This window comes from Manis javanica, chromosome 3 (assembly GCF_040802235.1).
Source record: "Manis javanica isolate MJ-LG chromosome 3, MJ_LKY, whole genome shotgun sequence".
Classification (NCBI taxonomy): Eukaryota; Metazoa; Chordata; class Mammalia; order Pholidota; family Manidae; genus Manis; species Manis javanica.
This window is the reverse complement of record NC_133158.1, coordinates 158268604-158287519: the sequence shown is the minus strand read 5'-3', so window position 1 is coordinate 158287519 and position 18916 is coordinate 158268604.

Genomic DNA, 18916 nt, shown 5'->3' with positions numbered 1-18916 from the left:
AATTTAAAATCTACTCTTGAATTTACGTATGTTCAGAAATCCTTTTTTTTTTTTTGCATACATATGTTTAGGAATGTATAACTTGATAGTACCTCAAAAAAGAGAAAAAAATGCCAAGAGTAAGAACACCAATTTTGAGGAATCTCTAAAAGATGGGGTTGGCCTGGTATCAGAAACCTCAATTCAAAACACAGCATAAAAGGCTTTTTGAAAATGCTGGAAATGGTTCCTCAGTGCTTCAACCTCAAGGACAGCTGGTGCAGAGAGTTGGTGGGATTCCTGGAGCAATGGAGTGGGTGATTGGTGGTGGAATAGGAATCAGCACATCCATGAGTGACAATCTACTCCACCCTGAATGCACCTCCACTTTGCCTTTACTCCCTACCCTCCATGTTCCTTTTTGCCAAATCGAACTGTGAGGTTCTTGTCACAGAGAGGAACCTGCAAGCCAAATAGATGTGGTAGAACCTAAGTGAGGCTTTTAACCAGGAAAAATAAAGGCCCTTGAATCTCAAGGATGGGGCACTGTTTTATACTTTATCCTTAGCATTCCTTGTGACTTCCTCATCATCATCACACACACCTTAAGAAAAGCAGTTCTGGAAAGCTGAAAGGGATCGCAATAAAAAATGCAACTATTTCATTGACTAGTTTAAACTCAGTAGGGTAGAAACATAAAATAAGCTTATTTTCTCTAATCACAGCTATGGAGATCCCTCTGTTAAATTGCCCTGTGTGTCCTTCTATCTTCTAATTTTGGGTTATACAGCCCATTACTATTAATGTTGTCCTATATGAAACTTCTATCTCATATTCAGCTTATGCTCAAGCCCTTCTTGAGCTCCATCCCAGACCAGATTTAGAGCCAGCTTCTTCTTGAAGGTGAAGTATGTTATGTTTTAGAGTGCTTGGGCAGGGAAGAGGTATTTGGAAAATTAGGCACTATTTGTTTGTTCTTTTAATTACCTGGGTATATAATTTCAGTTCTCTGTTGGTGATATTACTCTGGCTATGTTGGTTGATCATTAATGACTCCTGTGAGCAGGTGACCAAGTATTGTCCATATACGTGACATATATGTGATATATATGTGTCACACAGTGACATACATGTGTACAGAATTGGAGGCCGTGGGGAAGGCTGCTCTAGTGAAGAGATTTGTGTCAGTATGGCATGCCTTATTGACATGCTTTGGGAGTCGTCTCATCTTCTTATCATCATTTTCAGTGCCAACAAGTTACCTTGAGTCGGCTACCTTCCTTGCCATCTACTTAACCCACAGGAAATCCCGGGTGTACTAACTGGTCTACTATATCCCTATTTTCTCCATAGACTTCCTATTGCATTTGTCTTTTCTTGCTGATCCAGGGAGAAGAAGAGTCAGTTTGTTAAATGACAGAAGACTAACCAGGGAACAAAATGCCCATTTATTCTACTTGCAGGTAACTGATCTCTGAGTGTGATTTCCTTGTAGTGACGCCTTCACTTGGCTAGAGATTAGAAGAAGACCTTCTCTTATATCTGGAGATAGTGATAGAAAATATGGGACTGGGGCACTGAGATGATGATACTAATAACAACAGTCAGTACAATCACCCTTTGGTAAGCCAAAGATTGTTTATCTTACCCCCAGTTCCTTTTTGGGGTCTCTTTACAGTGTGGGGTACTTGATGCCTTCTGGTGTAATATACTGATAAAGACATATTATTTAAGGATTATTTCATTCAAGCCCCCTTAACTTCTATTTAATCAGGGAATAATCAAACAAACCCAAATTGAGGAACATCCTGCAAAGTAACTATGCTATCCTCTTCCAAAATGTCAAGTCATTATTCTCTGGAAACACATTGACATATTTAAAGTTGAAGTTTCATTATGTTGGCAAACTACTCTCCAATGATTCAGGAAAAAATAAATTAAAGAAATAAAGAAAATAGGGCCAGAAAGTGACACTTGGTAAATCTAAATAAAGGGTATATATATATCCAATTCATTGTACTATGCTTCACAATTTTTGTATAGGTTTAAAATGTTTCAATATAAAAATGTTGAAAATGGAAAAAAGTGATATTCACACATGTTTTCTTGATATGATGGTTTGAAATTTTTTTGAAAATGAATATTACCTTTGAATAGTATATGTGAAAGATTGTATTGCATTATCTGACTTTCCATAATAAGGGTGACGTATCAAATTACCACAAACCTGGTGACCTAAAACAACAGAAATGTTTGCTCTCACAGTGTGGAAACGCCAAGATGTCCTGAGGCTGCTGGCCCTGTTGTGCAGGGAGCCTCATCCTTGGCTGCTTTTGGTGACTCCAGGTGTGCCTCGGGCTGGGGCCTCATGAGTTCCACCTCTGCCGCCAATTTCACATGGCCGTTTCCCCTGTGTCTCTATATATCAAATATACTTCTCTTTTCTCTTATAGGAGCATGTGTCATTGGCTTTAGGCCACTTTAAATATAAGATAATCTCATCTTCAACTTAATTGCACCTGCAAAGAACCTATTTCTAAATAAGGTCCCATCTGCAGTGGGGTTATGTTTTAGACATATTTTTATTGGAGTCACCATTCAACCCAATATAACTTCTGAAAAATCCTTTGGATGTCGCCCAGCACCATGAGATTTTCTCTAGAAAAGCAGTTTTTCATTTTGATGATATAATTTTGTAGAGTGTACATGTGTGTACATCTGTGTGGGTATCTTTTTTCAAATTTTTGCTTAGAGTTTTGTGTGTTCTAAAAAATACTTCCTACCCAATGGTTGTGGAGATGTTTGTTCTGTTTTTTTCTAAAAATTTTCTAGTTCAGCTTTAGCTTTTAGATCTATGATGTAAAAAGTAATTTTCATGCATTGTATGAGGTAAGACTTGAGAAAAATTTTGTTTACAAGCATTTTTCTAGTTGTTTCAGTACTTCGTGTTGAAAAGACTACCCTTTCTTCACTGAATTACCTTAGGAAATTTATTTTTAAGAGATCAATTGACTTTATACATTTGGGCTAGTTCTGAACTTTCTATTTCATTTCATTGATCTAGTCCTATAAAATTAAGCCAATAATACATACCTTGAGTATTATAGATTTATAATAAGCCTTGAGGGCAGGTTGTGCGAGCATTCTTTTTCTCCGTTTTTTTTTTTCCCCAAGAAGTTTGGTCTGTTCAAGTTTGGAATACCCATATGAGTAAAATTAGATTGTTCATGTCTACTGAAAGAAAAATTCTACTGGGAATTTCTATTGTGATTGTATTGAAACTATATATACATTTTTAGAGCATTATGTATGTGCCTTGAAAATTCATGTGTTGACATCCTAAGAATGTGACTTTATTTGGAAATAGGTTCATTGCCAATGTAATTGCTAAAATAGGGCCATACTGGAGTAGAGTGGGCTTCTAATCTGGTGTAATTAGTGCCCTTACAAAAAGGAAAAATATGAACACAGATACACATACAAGGAGAATGCCATGTGACATGAAAGTAGAAATGAGAATGATACAAATACAAGCCAAGGGACAAAAAAGATTGCCATCAAGCCAGCAGAATCCAAGAGAGAGACATAGAACGGGTTTTCCCTAGAGCCAACAAGAGAACCTTGATTTCAGGTTTCTGCCTTCAGAACTGTGAGACAATAAATTTTTATTATGTAAGGTACCCAGTTTGTGGTACTTTGTTATGGCAGTCCTAGAATACTAACACAAAGAGAAAGGACATCTTAATATTATTGAGCCTTCTAGGCCTACCCTGTTACTGTCACCCTATATATTAGGTTTTCCCAGGTACTCTGAAACATTGTTCAGTTTTCAGTGTAGAAGTGCTTTACACATGTGTTATTAAGATTTATTCTTCTGCTGATTTTTTAAAATTTTGTTTTCTAATTATCTGCTGCTGAAATATGAAATTGTACTTGATTTTTATATATTGACCATATGCTCAGCCTTACTAAATTGTCTGTTTGAGTAGTCTCCTTCCCAGGATCCATGCTTTATTTTATTTTTCTCCACTATTGCCCTCACTAGGACTTCCAGTGTAGTGTTAACTAAATGAGGAGAGAACAGTCATTCATTCTTGTTTCTCATCTCAGATGAAGCATTTAATATGTAACTATTGAGCATGATGCTTGATGTAGGATTTCCTTAGATGTTTTTTACCAGATTGGGGAACTTCTATTTCATTCTTAGTTTGTATAGGGCTTTTGTCATGAATGAGTAGGGCTGAATTTTGCTTTATTTTTTGCTATTTAATGAAATGGTCATCTAATGTCCTCCTTAGCCCATCAATTTATGTGGGTATATAGTGTCAATTTTCTTGAATAATACTTTTCCACTCCTTCTCAACCAGTTAACCTGCTTTTGCTTTTTCTGTCTATCAAAAACACACATTTCAAAATGAAATCATTCCTAATAAACTATCCTACACTTCAAAAATAAAGGACATGTATTCTTCATGTGATAAAGATAATAAGACTATGTTTATTCATATATCTTTACATGTTATACTGAGTCAGGCTTCAATAAATTTAATTACTGCAGTCACTATAGTACAAAATCTGAAATGTACAGCAATTTACTGCTTAGTGAAATTTTTAAAAATTAAGTTGTGATATAAGATGCTTAAAAATATTAACTTTTGATAGTGTCACATCATTAATAAATCCATCCTATCTATAATATTAGGCCTATGACCTTACTGTGTTAAGTATAATATTCATATTGGAAAAGCAACATTTAACAATTGGTATTTCCCAGGAGATGCTGACTCAACTATCATAAGATTTGACCATATGTGAGAATAAAATTAAGGTCACTTAGTCCCAAATAAGTCATCTAGATGATTTTTTCTGCCCCTACAAGATTAAACCTAAATTTACCTAATCAGTGGGTCTAAAATCCTCCAGCTAACTGTGGTAAACTTTCAAAATTGTTAGCCAAGGTAAAGATGGTATGAGGATAAGATGGCACTCATACCAAAGATATTCTTTTACTTGCTACTTTTCAAGAAAATGTCTAGGCAATTTTTATGCCTATATGTCTGAAGTTAACATAAACTCTTCTGAAGATGATTAACTTCCTAGGACTTAGTTAAACTCACCATGACTGGGGATCACTCTGACCTCTAGCTCTGGGCCTGAGGAAGGTCCTGAGGCTTCCATCACCATGGCACCGCGGTTCAGCCTCTCCCTCAGCTTCCCTCAGTGGTGATGGTTCCCAGGAGCTCTCCCCAGGCCACCTTCTGCAGCAGCCTGCCACTCAGAGTCTGTTTCTCTTGGTAATCAGTCTAAGATAATGAGGCACAATGTCTTATTTCTCAAGAGCATTTTACATCTAGAAAGCTTTTTTAAAATAGAAGACTCTCTCTTGCTCTCTATTTGCCAGTTAGACTTCCTATATCCTACTAATCTCCTCTTAAAATACGTCACCTGATCTTCTCCATCCCGGAAGGAATTGTTGCTTCTGTTGTGTCACCATATCCCTTTGCTCATGGGTGTGTTCCATGTATCATACTATAAGGTAGTGAATTATTCTTAAGTAAGAGAGAGGAAATTGCATTTACCAGAGTTGCAGTAGGGTTTAGACAGGCAGCACTTTCTCGGGCACTGGCGAAGGGGAGAAGAGGTAGCAGGACTGGTCTCCTGAAAGCAGGAAGTGGAATGGGAAAGGGTATATGCTGTTCAGGGCGCTCCACGTAACAGGTGGACAACTTGAAGGGAGTGGGAGGCTTTTGAAGGCAGCAGCGGAATATCAGGATTGATGTCTCTGGTGTGGCTGAGGCTATACAGGGAATGTAGGAAGAATCTGATTCTTTAGTACACGCTGGGAATCACAAGTGAGGTTACTATGCCCAATGACTTCTGGGTATGATTGTATCTCTTATAGAAAATAGTAAAGGATGCTGGATTTCATTCAGCTTTGATGTGGACAGAGCTAATACAAGTGGCAGGACCTCAGAGTGAGAAGCATAATGAGGTAAGGCACAGAAAAGTAGCAACGGCACCCTTGGCATCCTTACAACTCTTAGACGCCAGGGACTTCTTCCCTGGGAGCACATGTGGGCTTTGTCTATCTAACATCATCATTCTCAGCATTCCCCCTTTCATTGAGCTAGAGGAGTGCGATCAGGTTTCAGTGTGTCAGCCTAACGGAAGTGTTTACACACTATACAGTTGCACACTTCTACAGCAGAGCTCAAGAGTTTAAAGTGTCCCCCCACCATCTCTATTTTTTTATAGCTAAACCAAACTTTCACTGATCTTTCCTCTTTCCCCCTACAGCATTATATCAGAAGCAAGAGTTTCTCTCTTTCTGAGTTACATCGTCCTAAGATCCATCAAAGCAGTGAGAGCTATTATTACACTTGCTCAACTGTTATGCCTTATTCAGACACAAAATTTATTATAAATATATATCAAAATATTTATCAACAACAGTATTCTTAACTGGCAGATGAGTATTTTTGTACATAAAAACACGATTTTTATAAATAACCATAAATTTAAAAGTTTACAAACTATTTTGTTCTGTTTCAGTGTATGTTGTATACAGAATAAAGATTTTGATGCATGTATTTGACTCTCCTAGTTCAAAATGCCATTTGCAAACATAAGTAGAATCCCTATTGGAAGTAAAGATTATTTTTTATTGTGAAAGAGAACACAAGTCATTTGGGTATAAAAAAAACAAAAGCAAAATAGAGCCACAAAAACTTCCCATCTGCAAATAATGCTATAAAATGACAATTGTGGGACAAACACATACAGAACTGTAGATGTACAACATAACACAGAGAACTGGGAAAATGATATCCCTGGAATTATGCCTCTCCTATGTTGTACAAATTTTATAAAACACTTTATAAAAGACAGTAAGAATTAAGAAGAAAAACGTAGCAGAAATGTGTGAATTCCAAGAAACGAGGTTAGACAATGATACAGGCTGACAGAGCAGTATCTATACAATCTCTGAGAGTGATGGAGTTGGCTTCTGTAAAGTAAACCTCCTTTATTTTGGCTATTTTGGTAAAGCCCTCAGAACTGAAAATACAGCAATTCATGTCCTCTTAGCCAGACACCGGCAGCTTATCATAACTTACCAGAAAGTGAGATGAAGCTTGTCAAGAAGAAAATATGGAGCATTTAGTGGAAAATCCACTAAGATGAGGCTGCATACAATTATTTGATAAATTTAAAACAGGCCATATTGTCAGAATTATTTCCCAGCAAAAACATTGCTGAATGACAGAGAATTGATGTGTTGCAGAAATAGCTGATAAGGGACTAGAATGCAGCCAACACTAATCAAATTCCAGACTGTAATAGACCAAGGGAGTTGAAACTCATCAAGCCCAGGAAACAAACTACAGCAATTCCATCAGAGTCATTATAACAATATGCTTATACAGGTAAGCATTTCCGCCCTCAGTTATCACAAACATAAATGGTAAATGTTAACCTTCTCTTCTTCAACAGCCCTTTTTCAATACCCAGAGGGGTTTAAAAGCTAGGCCCAAAGCAACCGTGTACTAATATCTGTGCAGAATACCACGGCAGTACTACCTTATATTTGATATTTGGGGATTTAAGCCATTTGAATTACCCCTCCAGCTCTGTCTAATTAGAGTCAACTGGGAAACAACTGGAGGTAGTTGGACTGCTCTTCTGGGCCAGTCTTAGACCCGATTCCCCAGAAACAGACCCTTAAATAAGCATTTGGGCATGATATTCAGGAAGTGCTCCCAGAAAAAACAGGTAAGGGAGTAGAGGAAGGACAGAGTGGCAGCCAAGCAAGATGCCATCTCAGGCGGCACCGGCCTGAGCCCGTGGGGAAGCTGCAGCGGAAGCCCCTGCTGAGCTGTTCTAGCAGCGGCGCTGGACTCCCACACTCCGGCATCTGTTTGGACACTGGCTAAAAGCTTCCCCCAGGAGATAGAAACTCCCAGGTACTTAGGGCTTTTAACCGCCTGTGCCTTAGGGCTAGCCGGCTCAGGAGCCCAAAGGCAGTCCTCTGGTAAAGAGCGGCAGGCTCTGCTGTTGGAAAGGGAAGCACACCGTGGAAGTGTGAGCACAGAAACAGTAAAAGGGATCCAAGGGAACCTGAGCAGAACACCAGCATTTATCACTACAGAGGCCATCCCTTGAGGACGGCTGTGCAGCATAAGTGCACTAATTAACAGCTCTTAAGAATGTATTGACTCAAGTTGTAAGAGGGGAACAACATGAAAAGCCAAAGAAAGGAGCTCCCACATCCCACTACAGTTCAGGCCAGGCATAACCCGGGCAGGAAAGGTCACATTACAGAGGAGGCATTTGAAAAAAAACTCTGACAGATGAGTGTGCCTTTTTAAAAGAGGATATATCATATAACATTCTAGGAATAAAAGTAGGATGAACAAAACTGTGCAGCTAAAAATATATAGGGTAATGCTGAATAACAGTTGACTGAAGCATCCTGGGTTATCTTCTGGAGGCAGGGATTGATATACTATAAAAAGTAAATAAGAATACATTGGGAGGCCTTTTTAATCAAAATCATTGGTCATGAATTTGACACCAATAAGAGGTTTTAAGAATTAAAATGTTATGATTATTACTCATTAAGAGGGATAATCGTTTGTTGACTTGAAAAGTGCTCCATTCAGAACCCTGAGATCTTGAATTTGGGTCCCAAGAAAAGAGAATGGAAAAGAGAAAACATTGCAGAAATGAATCTCCAAGATTTGACAGCATCCCAGATAGAGAATTATATGTGGGTATATCTTTTTAAGCAGGGTTACTGAAAAAATATTTAATGGCAGATGAAAATCAGTAGCTGATTTAAGAAGGATGCTAATTAAGTCATTCGCTTGTTTTTTTAAACACCCTATTTTCAAATCTTATTTGATGGAAATTACAATGTGAGAAATAAATAAATTATAAAATAAGTCTACGGGTGCTTTAATAGGGGGAGTAAAACACTTTCCCCAAAACACAGAAACAAAGAACAAAGACAGTTTTTAAACATGTGATGTTAATGCCAGCTGGCGCCTATTATAATCATTAGTAAATGTCTGCTTCTTTGCGTATTTACATATATTTTGAGAACCCGTGGGATATAACACACTACCCATTCCACTAGGATGGGTCGACATAATTGAGGAATCCTATGGCCTGATAACTGCATAGTGACATCTGTGATCCTTCACATATTTGATTAACTAGTTGGCGTCTTTGCCTCAAACAAACCACATCTGGGAAAGGGAAAAGGTTCACTCTCCTGCCATCTTCTTGTGGACTTGGGTCACAGCAAACTAGGCTGCTTGCTGCTTGAAGGTTCCCTGTCACTGTCATGCCAGAGAGGTGACTACCTAAAGGGACAATTAGAACAAGGAGGTGATATATGCCAAATGTGTGACCTCAAAAATCTAATAGTCACCAATACTGTATAAAGGACAAATCAGTTAATCCATAGGAGAGGAAAGAGAGAGAGAGGAAAAAAATACATATTCCTTATATATACATACATATATATATATATATATATATATATATATATATATATATATATACACATCATATACATATTCATATATAAAGCCCCTGATGAGGAAGGTTACAAAAATCCTTAATTTTCTGGTCGCCTAAGCAAATAGACTACTTATTTCTTTATTAGATGGAAACATAGAAATATATTAAAGAAAGCTTCATGAAGAATTCCTTTATGTAATAGGGTTTAAGTTATAGTATGAAAGGGTCATAGGATCATCATTCAGGAATCATTCTTTGATTCATTCATTTTTTTCTCTAACTGTTTATTAATACTACATACTATATGCCCAGTGCAGACTGTTGTTACTGAAAAGTTAGCACAAAAAGAAAAATCCCAAGTGGGACACAAAAAAACTTTATATAAAGAAAAACACTGGTAATTTGCATATTAAAATCAGAAATGTTTATTAATCCAAAAACTCTTTTAAAAGTATTCCAAGATAAACCATAATATGAGATGAGATGTTTATAATACATAATTAACAAAGGGCTAGGATCTAGAATACATAAAGAACTCCTTCAGATAATATAGAAAAAGACAGAGTTGAATAGAAAACATTCAAAAAACTTAAGTAGAAACCGCACAAAAGAAAATATCCAAAAGCCTAGTAAATGTTATAAAAATATGCTTAAATATTCATTCGCATTAGTAATCAAGAAAATGCCAATTTAAAATATAACACTAGTTAAATGTGAAAAACTAGTACACACACACAAGAATGCCTAAAGGAAAAAAGACTAAAAATTAAACTATTCACAATGATGTAAAGCAAGCAGCTAGAACTTTCACATACTATGCATGACAGTAAAAATAATTTAATCACTTTGTAAATTAGCATAGTGGTGTCACTCAGAATTGAATATATACATGTCCAGTGACTATGCCATTTCATTCCCAGGTATACATCCAATGAAAATATGTACACATATGCCCCAAGAGATAGATAATTGATTATTCAAAATAGCATCCTACAAAATATTCTCAAGCTGCAAAGAGGAAAAATGTCCATCAACTACAGAATGGATAAGTAAATTGAAACAGTCTATCAATTAATGTGATACAGTGATGAAAATGAATTAAATACAGTTCACACATTAAAATGCATTAATTTCAAAAGTATGATATTAAGCAAAATAAGCAATACACACAGAGAATTGCCTTATTAAATTTTTATAAAGTTCAGTACAGAAAAAGCTAAAGAATTGTGTTTATGAGTGAGGAAAGTGGTTATTTTTAGAACTGAGGAAGGAGAGATTCAGAGATGGCATGAATTTGAATACAAGCAGTATTCTGTTTTTATCCATCATGCTTCATTTGTTCACTTTGTAATATCTTACTGAGCTGTATGTTTTTTACACTTTTTTTATAAGTGTTCTAAGTATTTCTATAAATAAATATATTTTAAAAGTCTGGATATAAAAATTTAGAGATTCCATAATTATTTCCCTCATATTTTATCTTTTACCTTTCATATATGTGTGGCAGGTAGAATAATGGCACTGAAAGATGTCCACATCCTAATCCCCCAAACCTGTGAATGTGTTAACCTTGCATGCTGCAAGTGACTGGATGGATGTGACAAGGTGAAGGATTTTGAAGTGAGAAGATTACCCTGGATTATCCATGTGGACTCAGTGTGATCACAAAGGTCCTTATGAAAGAGAGGAAGAAGATGAGTCAGAGAAGTGGGTGTGATAACAGAAGCAGAGGTAAGACCTGGGTGGGGAAGGGGGAGAGGGAGGACGGATGGAGTAAAGGAGAGACAGAAAGAAATCTGAAGACGCTCTGCTGTTGGCTTTGAGGATGGAAGAATGCGCTGAACCGAGGGATGTCGGCAGCCTGTTCACAAGCTGTGCAAGGCAAGGAAATAGGTTCTCCAGAAGCAGCTCAGCCCTGCTGACCTTTTTTGTTTGGAATTGGTAATAAATCTGTGTTGTTTTAAACCATTACCTTTGCGGTAATTTGTTACAGCGACAACAGGAAATTTGTTACAGCAACAATATCCAAAATAGTGGAGATTTATGAAGGAGTTCAGAACGTGCTGCCCCAGAATATGGCACTGTGTTATACTCAAAAGACGTTATGAGCATTTTTTGAGATCAGGTCACTTGAAAATCAGCAGATACAAGAACATTCTGGCCTCCCTTTTTTTCCCCCTGATAGCAGGACATAAAACTCTCATGGGAAAGATATCCTCCCTATACCAGCAAGAAAGAAACACCCTTACCAGGGGTGAGGAGTCCAGGCTAAGAGAAATCTGTAAGAATCAACCTTGCATAATCGAATTCTTATCCTTCTCGTCAATTTTTCATGGTTATCCCAGCCCAATCCCCTTTGCCCAGTCCCCTTTGTTTTGTCATGTTTTGTCATGATTTACTACCCTTTGTCCAGCTTAATATATAAGATTTTGACTCTAATTCATTCTTTGGGTCTTTATTTTTATTGTGAAGGCTCCCATGTATATGTAAAAAAATAGTAATAATTAAAACATGTATGCTTTTCTCCTATTTATCTCTCCTATGTCAGTTTTAACTTATAGGCATAGCTGGAGATGCTAGAGAGAATAGAAGAGAAATTTTTAAAAATCTATGTCTAAATAAGGTATAAAGATCTTTTTCCAAAAGAATAAAACTAATTTTTTCAGTAATAAGGTGTTATTTCTTGTTTAATTAAGTCACTTTTTTCTTAGTGATAGATTAAAAAATAATAATATTATCTTAAGTTTGGTGAAACATGGAAGTATTTCTGTAATGGCTGGATTTTGCATAATGAACATGTAATAATAAGAAAAAATATGTATGTGTAGGAATAAAGAGGTGATTAAGTGCCTTTACTTTCTTCCATTAGAATTTATTCCTTAGTTTGGATTGTTTAATATACATAGGATTAGCTGTAGGATATGCTTTTCAACATAATGGCAGGTGAATTTGTTTGGGCTTGTAGGCCTCACTGATACTGACTGGACAAATCATTAACCACTGTGAAATAAGTCAGTCTTTGCCACTATGCACTGGAGAAGCTGCTTACTGCTGTGCATGTGACTGTCAAGATAGGCTTCTTTAAGGGATGATTCTTTTTAAAGCAGAGTTTGAACCTCCAAAGTAAATTTGGATGTGTCACATAGTATGTATTCGAACTAAACTACCCCAAACTTACTCTACAAAATTTGACAAAAATTCATCCAGAAATGTTCCCATAATGTGATTAAAAATTAGACAAGTGTAAAAAAAAAACTCTTTCATTTTACAGATTAATTTCAATTTATCATAACTGATTTGGACTTTTGGACATGCTCTACAATGTGACCATTGTTTTCCGAATCCACTATCCCTGGCATGTACTTTAAGATGTAGAGCAGGATGAGGCAGAAGTCTGGCTATTGTGACTTTAGACTTAGTCTGAGATCATTGCTATAAAAATGCAAGAAGCAGTAGGTGTAAAATTCACCTCACTTATTCCAGATCAGAATACTGGGATACTATTCTCAGCAGTATTGCTGTTTCATTCATGACTGAAATAAATGTAGAACAAGGTGAGATGCTGAAATCCTTTGAATCGCAGAAGGAGATGGCAAAATACTGACTGTGATGAAATAATTTATGAAGAAGCAAGCTTCCATTTAAAAAGTTTAGATACATGTCTAACGGAACGTGTAAGATGCAAATTACAATTAAATGCGTGTTTCTTCCTTTGAAAGAGATCTCTTGCTCTGCCATGTTTGAGACATCTGTTCTTTATCCCTCAAAAGCTTATTTAGTCCTAGTTTATTTACCTTCTAATAATATTGGCCATCATTTTTTAAAGTTACAGCTAAATAGGAAATAGCTTATTATTTTAATATTTCAGAATATTAAAAAGCCAATATTTCAGATTTATCTTTCCAGTTAGAAACACAAAGGATATCTAAAATTTCTAAAAAAAAAAGGTTTATAAAAATTTTACTATAACTGCATCTTTATGCTAATAATAATGCCCATCATTATTAAGTTGCTTAACTGAACTGCTGATCATATAACACTTAGAAAACCATCAAATTTTTAAAATATTTAAAAAATATCATTTTGAAAGTCTGTTGATTCTCCTGACTTTACTATATTATAAATTGTTTATTTAATAATATACTCATACCCAGCAAAACTTTTTAATAGAAGTTTATAAAGAAAATTACCCAGCTGTGAAATTGGAAGCAATACTGTTGCAGCTCAACTGAATTTTATTTTTTACCATTTGCCAACAGTAATCCGCACTTGCTTTTATAGTGCCTCCAACTAAAAAGGATTATCTAGTCAGAATACATCAGTACATAATAAATGTGCTTCATTTCTTCAAAGTTCTTTTAGCTGACAACCAAAATGAATGTTTGTCTCCATACTGGCACCAGGGGTACTTCTGCAGAGACTATTTCATGGTTCATTGAACCCTAAAGGACATTGTTTTTAAAGGCATATTATCAGAAATGGAGAAGCAAGTCATCGGAGAGGCTATTACAGGTACTGCTGAACCTGGAGTATGTACTTCTACCTCAATTGGTATTTCGAAGACACTATTATCCCAAAGATATCAGCTCTAAATTGTGCATTTCTTAAGACCTTTAAATTATATCCACTGGATAAATATCTATACACATATATTTGGAGGTTTTGGCAAAGTAAGCATGTAAGTTGATATGCCTTAACTTGTAAATACTTACAGTATAAGACTTTACTTCTCATCATGCATGACTTTTATCAGACATCCCTGCTACTTTCTTGAATCTTCACCTGGACTTCCAATCACTAGAAAGAATTATACACTTGGTAACCTTGTATTTCTCCTCTATGTTGTTGCTGTAATATTAAGACATTTATTTATGCCCTTATCACCAAGCAATGTCTTGTTTGTTTATGTGCGCCTTCCTTACAAGATTGAATTACTTGAGAACAGAGTCCAAGGATTTTTATTCTTGGACATTATTCTTACATCCTAATGTCAGGCACAATGACTGACAATGTTGAATGAATTTATTATTTGACAATTGAGCAGCTATCAAAATAAGTGATGCTAGCTACATCACAAATGCCATAGAAGGTCATATAACCTTGATGTTTTATGTTTGGTAATCAGCATAATTTCCTAATGTATTTTTGTTAAAGCTTTGTTCTTATACCTTATTGAACATTTTCAAATAGCGCAAATATATCCACAATACAAATAGGCCAATTCAACCAAATCCAAACCACTTGGTGAGCAGGGATCTTGTCATTCTGTTTATAAACAATAAATACATACAGATTGCTTTTTTGTTTTAACTAAAGCTTTATGCTAATGCATTTATTTAATTGGGGAATTTATAAAATTACTGAATTTTTTAATCAGAAAGCACTATGAAGAATACCAAATTCATGTACTTTGGAGATTGTATAAATTGGTTAATTGAAATCACTTTGAACAGACTGAGATGCTTAGGCAGGATTTTTTTCAACATAACTAACGGTATTAGGTATCAGCTATGTAGTAGCCGTAATTATTACCATCACAACAAACCTCCAAAACTCAGAGCCTCTGACAATAATGAGTTGTTTCTAACTTAAAAAACAAAGCAAACAAAAAATAATATACAGAAAGCACCTGTGCATAGATTTTTATATCAGCTTTATTCATAATAATCAAAACTTGGAATTAACCAAGATGTCCTTTAATAGTGAATGGACAAATAAACTGTGGTACATACAGGCATTGGTATATAATTCACTGCTAAAAAGAAATGAGCTATCACAGCTCCAGGAGGAAGGGTGTTCCCAGCCTAGAGCAAACCCATATGAAAATTGTGAAACCAAAATAAGTCAAGGGAAATGTAGATTGGGAGTAATCTTTTTTTTAACTGCTCACAGCTTACTCAAATTTGCTAGCTAGGCCCAGGCCCTGCCCCATCCTTTTCTGCCACTCATGCTCTGCCCCCTCAGCACACTCTCTACTTCCTGCCCACCCCTTCCTGGAGGAACTCCATAGGAGGGTCCTTGGTGACCGGCAGGCACCACCACAGTTACATATCAGGAATGTAGGGGAGGGGAAAATGGCCATATTCCTCTCCATCCCTGGCCGCAGATGTTTGGGAGGCTCTGCAGTGGTAAACACCTATTGACATGTAAATGAACTAAAACTCGGTGGGAGAGTCTGGAAATTCTGAAATTTTCCCCACAGTCATTAAGCCATAAAAAGATATAGAGGAACCATAAATACATATTACTCATATTATTAAATGAAACAAGCCAATCTAAAATGTAGAATTCCAGGATTTGACATTCTGGAAAAGGCAACATTTTGAGACAGTAAAAAGATCAGTAGATGCAGGGGTTATAGTATATAAGTCTATAAACATAAATTTATAATATACTCATTTGAACAACTAAATGAAGAAGAAATGTTAGGTAATTTTTGCTTGAGGGAAATAAGATTCAAAAAGAGTATAGTGTGAAATATAAAACTTGTACATTCTACACCCTCATACACTTGCTGTTATTTTTAAATTGTGTGCATAAATTACATTACTATTATATTGGAAATAACTAATGATAACCATAATAGTAAAAGCATATTAACCCTTGCAATCTTCAGCATTTACTTGTGTGTAGAAAAATTGGTTCTTTATGAAGTGAGTGCTAATTTAGATGATCAAAGAGTTTCAAAATTTTTATTAAAATAGAAGAAATCTAATAAAGGCTCACATTTTATTTTACTTCCATAAATGTAGAAGAGGGATGTGCTTAAGAAATTATGTTAAACTAATAATGATCAAAATACAAGTGTTTATATCACTTAGAAAACAGTGATAGCCATTTAAATGCAATTTTCAATCATAATTATTATATTATGAATGATTAAAAATAATTTTGACAGGGGCTGAAATAATCCCTAAATCCAGATATTCTATAAAATTCCATTATTGGAAATTCTATTTTCAAGAGCAGTTATGAAGTAGAAAAGCATTTGCATATATAGCTGCATGGAAAGAATAAATCATTTTCTATTTTTTATTTTATTGACCAGCACTGAGAAGGATCATAAGTTATCATTGTAAAGGAAAAACCTGGATTCATAAGTTTGAAACTTCCAATATTTAAAAAAAAAGACAGAATGAGAATTTCAACAAATGAATATGAATTTTGTGATGATTTGAATGTACATGTGGATAAACTATTACCACGGCCAGAAACTCTGTAAATTGTAAGTTGTGAGTTGTGTAATATGCACTATTCAGTGAAAAATAGAATGTAGCTATATGAAGTGAAAATGTTTTCAGACCTTGAATTTGAGAAAAATAAATATCACTAAAAACAATACATTTAACAGTCTCATTAGTATTGCTCTAATTTATAATTAGAATCTAAAAACTGACATTAAAAGAATGCTTTTTAAAATTAAGAGTTACCTATGAAATTTAGAAAGCCAGAAGACTTTTGCTTTTTCTTTGCATAATTTGAGGAAAAGAAGCAGCAAATATTTGGCAATTAAAATCTTTTTAAAACCCTACTCTGAAATTTTTTAAGAATTATTTTATAGTGTGTTCTGGTAAGTGTTTATAAATCTTGAAGATTTGTTTTTCTAATATTTTAGGCACAGGGAGACTTCTTGATTATTAACCCTAGAAAAGTGCAATATAAAACATGATTTCTATTATTTACCTTTGTTTTCCACAGATTTCCATTATAAAATTTGAAGTGTGTATTTATTGACAAATAGTAGCCACCAGCAAACTTATAATGTACATTGTGATTGAGGGTGACAGACAGGTTAGTCAGGCATGAAAAGAAAAACCAATGAAGTGAGAAAAGAAAGAAGCCAGGAAATCAAAGGGAGAAGAATAAATAAACAGCAACAACAGTACAGAAAAACATGCTTTTATTTTCTTCTTTACTCTTCAATTTATTTTTGTAAATATATTTCATGCATAGTAGGGGTCTTATACATGCTTAAAGGAGCGTCCTGAGAAAACATTGCACTCATTTCATTTTACTTCACTACAGGGAACAGCATAACGCTAATCAGTGAAATATTTGAAATATGGTTAGGGTGTCCATTTTTCTGGGTTTGCCAGGGATAGTTATAATTTATGCCTTTTGGTCTTGTAAATGTCCATTTAAGCAAATCAAACTCACCTGATTGAAACTTCATTCATTCAGAGTCCAAGGCAAACTCATGGACAATTTAATACAGAGCAACAGTTTATTGAACTTCTTACAATTCCTCCATCATTAATATGACTCAGATACCCTCTTGTTCTCTTCTTTGTTATTTTCTCTCCAAACCACCTTCTACCAAGGAATATATACAGTTACTCCATAATTCCCAGAATATAATCCCACTCAGTTCAAAAGGTACTAGTAACAATGCGCCACTAGTTAAAACAAAATCATTTTCCAGCAACATCCTTGAACAGAGACAATAAGAGAAGCCATCTCCCTCAGAGAGAGGAGGAGGTAGACAGATAAATAGTTCAATATAGAGATGTATTTAGATATATGTACCTATATCTATTAGTATCATTCTTTATACATTAATATAATGTATAAAACTGTTTACAAAGATACATACCAAGGTGAAAAGTTATGGAGAGGACTCTGGATTTGAGGATAATAAGCATTTATTAGTTGCAAAATAGAAAATTTATTCTCTATTCTTGTGTCAAGAATAAAAGCAGGGAAAATCTTTATATGCTATTTATATTAATTTTGGAATAATACATTGTCTTTAAAGTTAAAAAATAAATTTGAATTTGAATGTAGACATTAAACACAAAAGTTGGCATGAATGTTGTGTCTCCTTTCTTGTCTTGAAGAAATAGCTTAACTTTTGTTTTCTTAGAAAATACCAAGAATTATGAATAACTTCTCTCTCTAGTAAGGCTACTAATTGCTGAACTATACTTCTTTTCTGAGGGCTTTTGCACTGGCGTGTGTTGCTGTGAGGAAGATTTTTTTCTTGTAGATATCAAGAATGTGAGCTTTTAAAGTTTCCTATTAGTAAAGGAAGAGAAAATTTTATTATTATGTGTATGCTGCAATGTAAGATGGTCCTGGCAACTAAACCTTTATGAACTTCCTTAGGACAAAACAAATAAATCTCTAAAATTAAGAAAATAGTATGTTGTTTTAGCATGCAATAATTTTTCAGCCATCTAATTCATGTGTCATGAATTCTGTGAATGTATATATTACAAATGAACTATATCTGGCTATTTATTCCTCTATCTTTGTGCTATATATAAATACAAACAATGACAGTTGGAAACATTGGACACATTAAGGAAACAGGAAAGATAAATCATTTCCAAGGAAATTCAAATTGGTTAACTGTCTTTACTATAAATTCAGCTTTAGAAGAAGAAGCTAGAAAAGAAATGAAATATTCTCT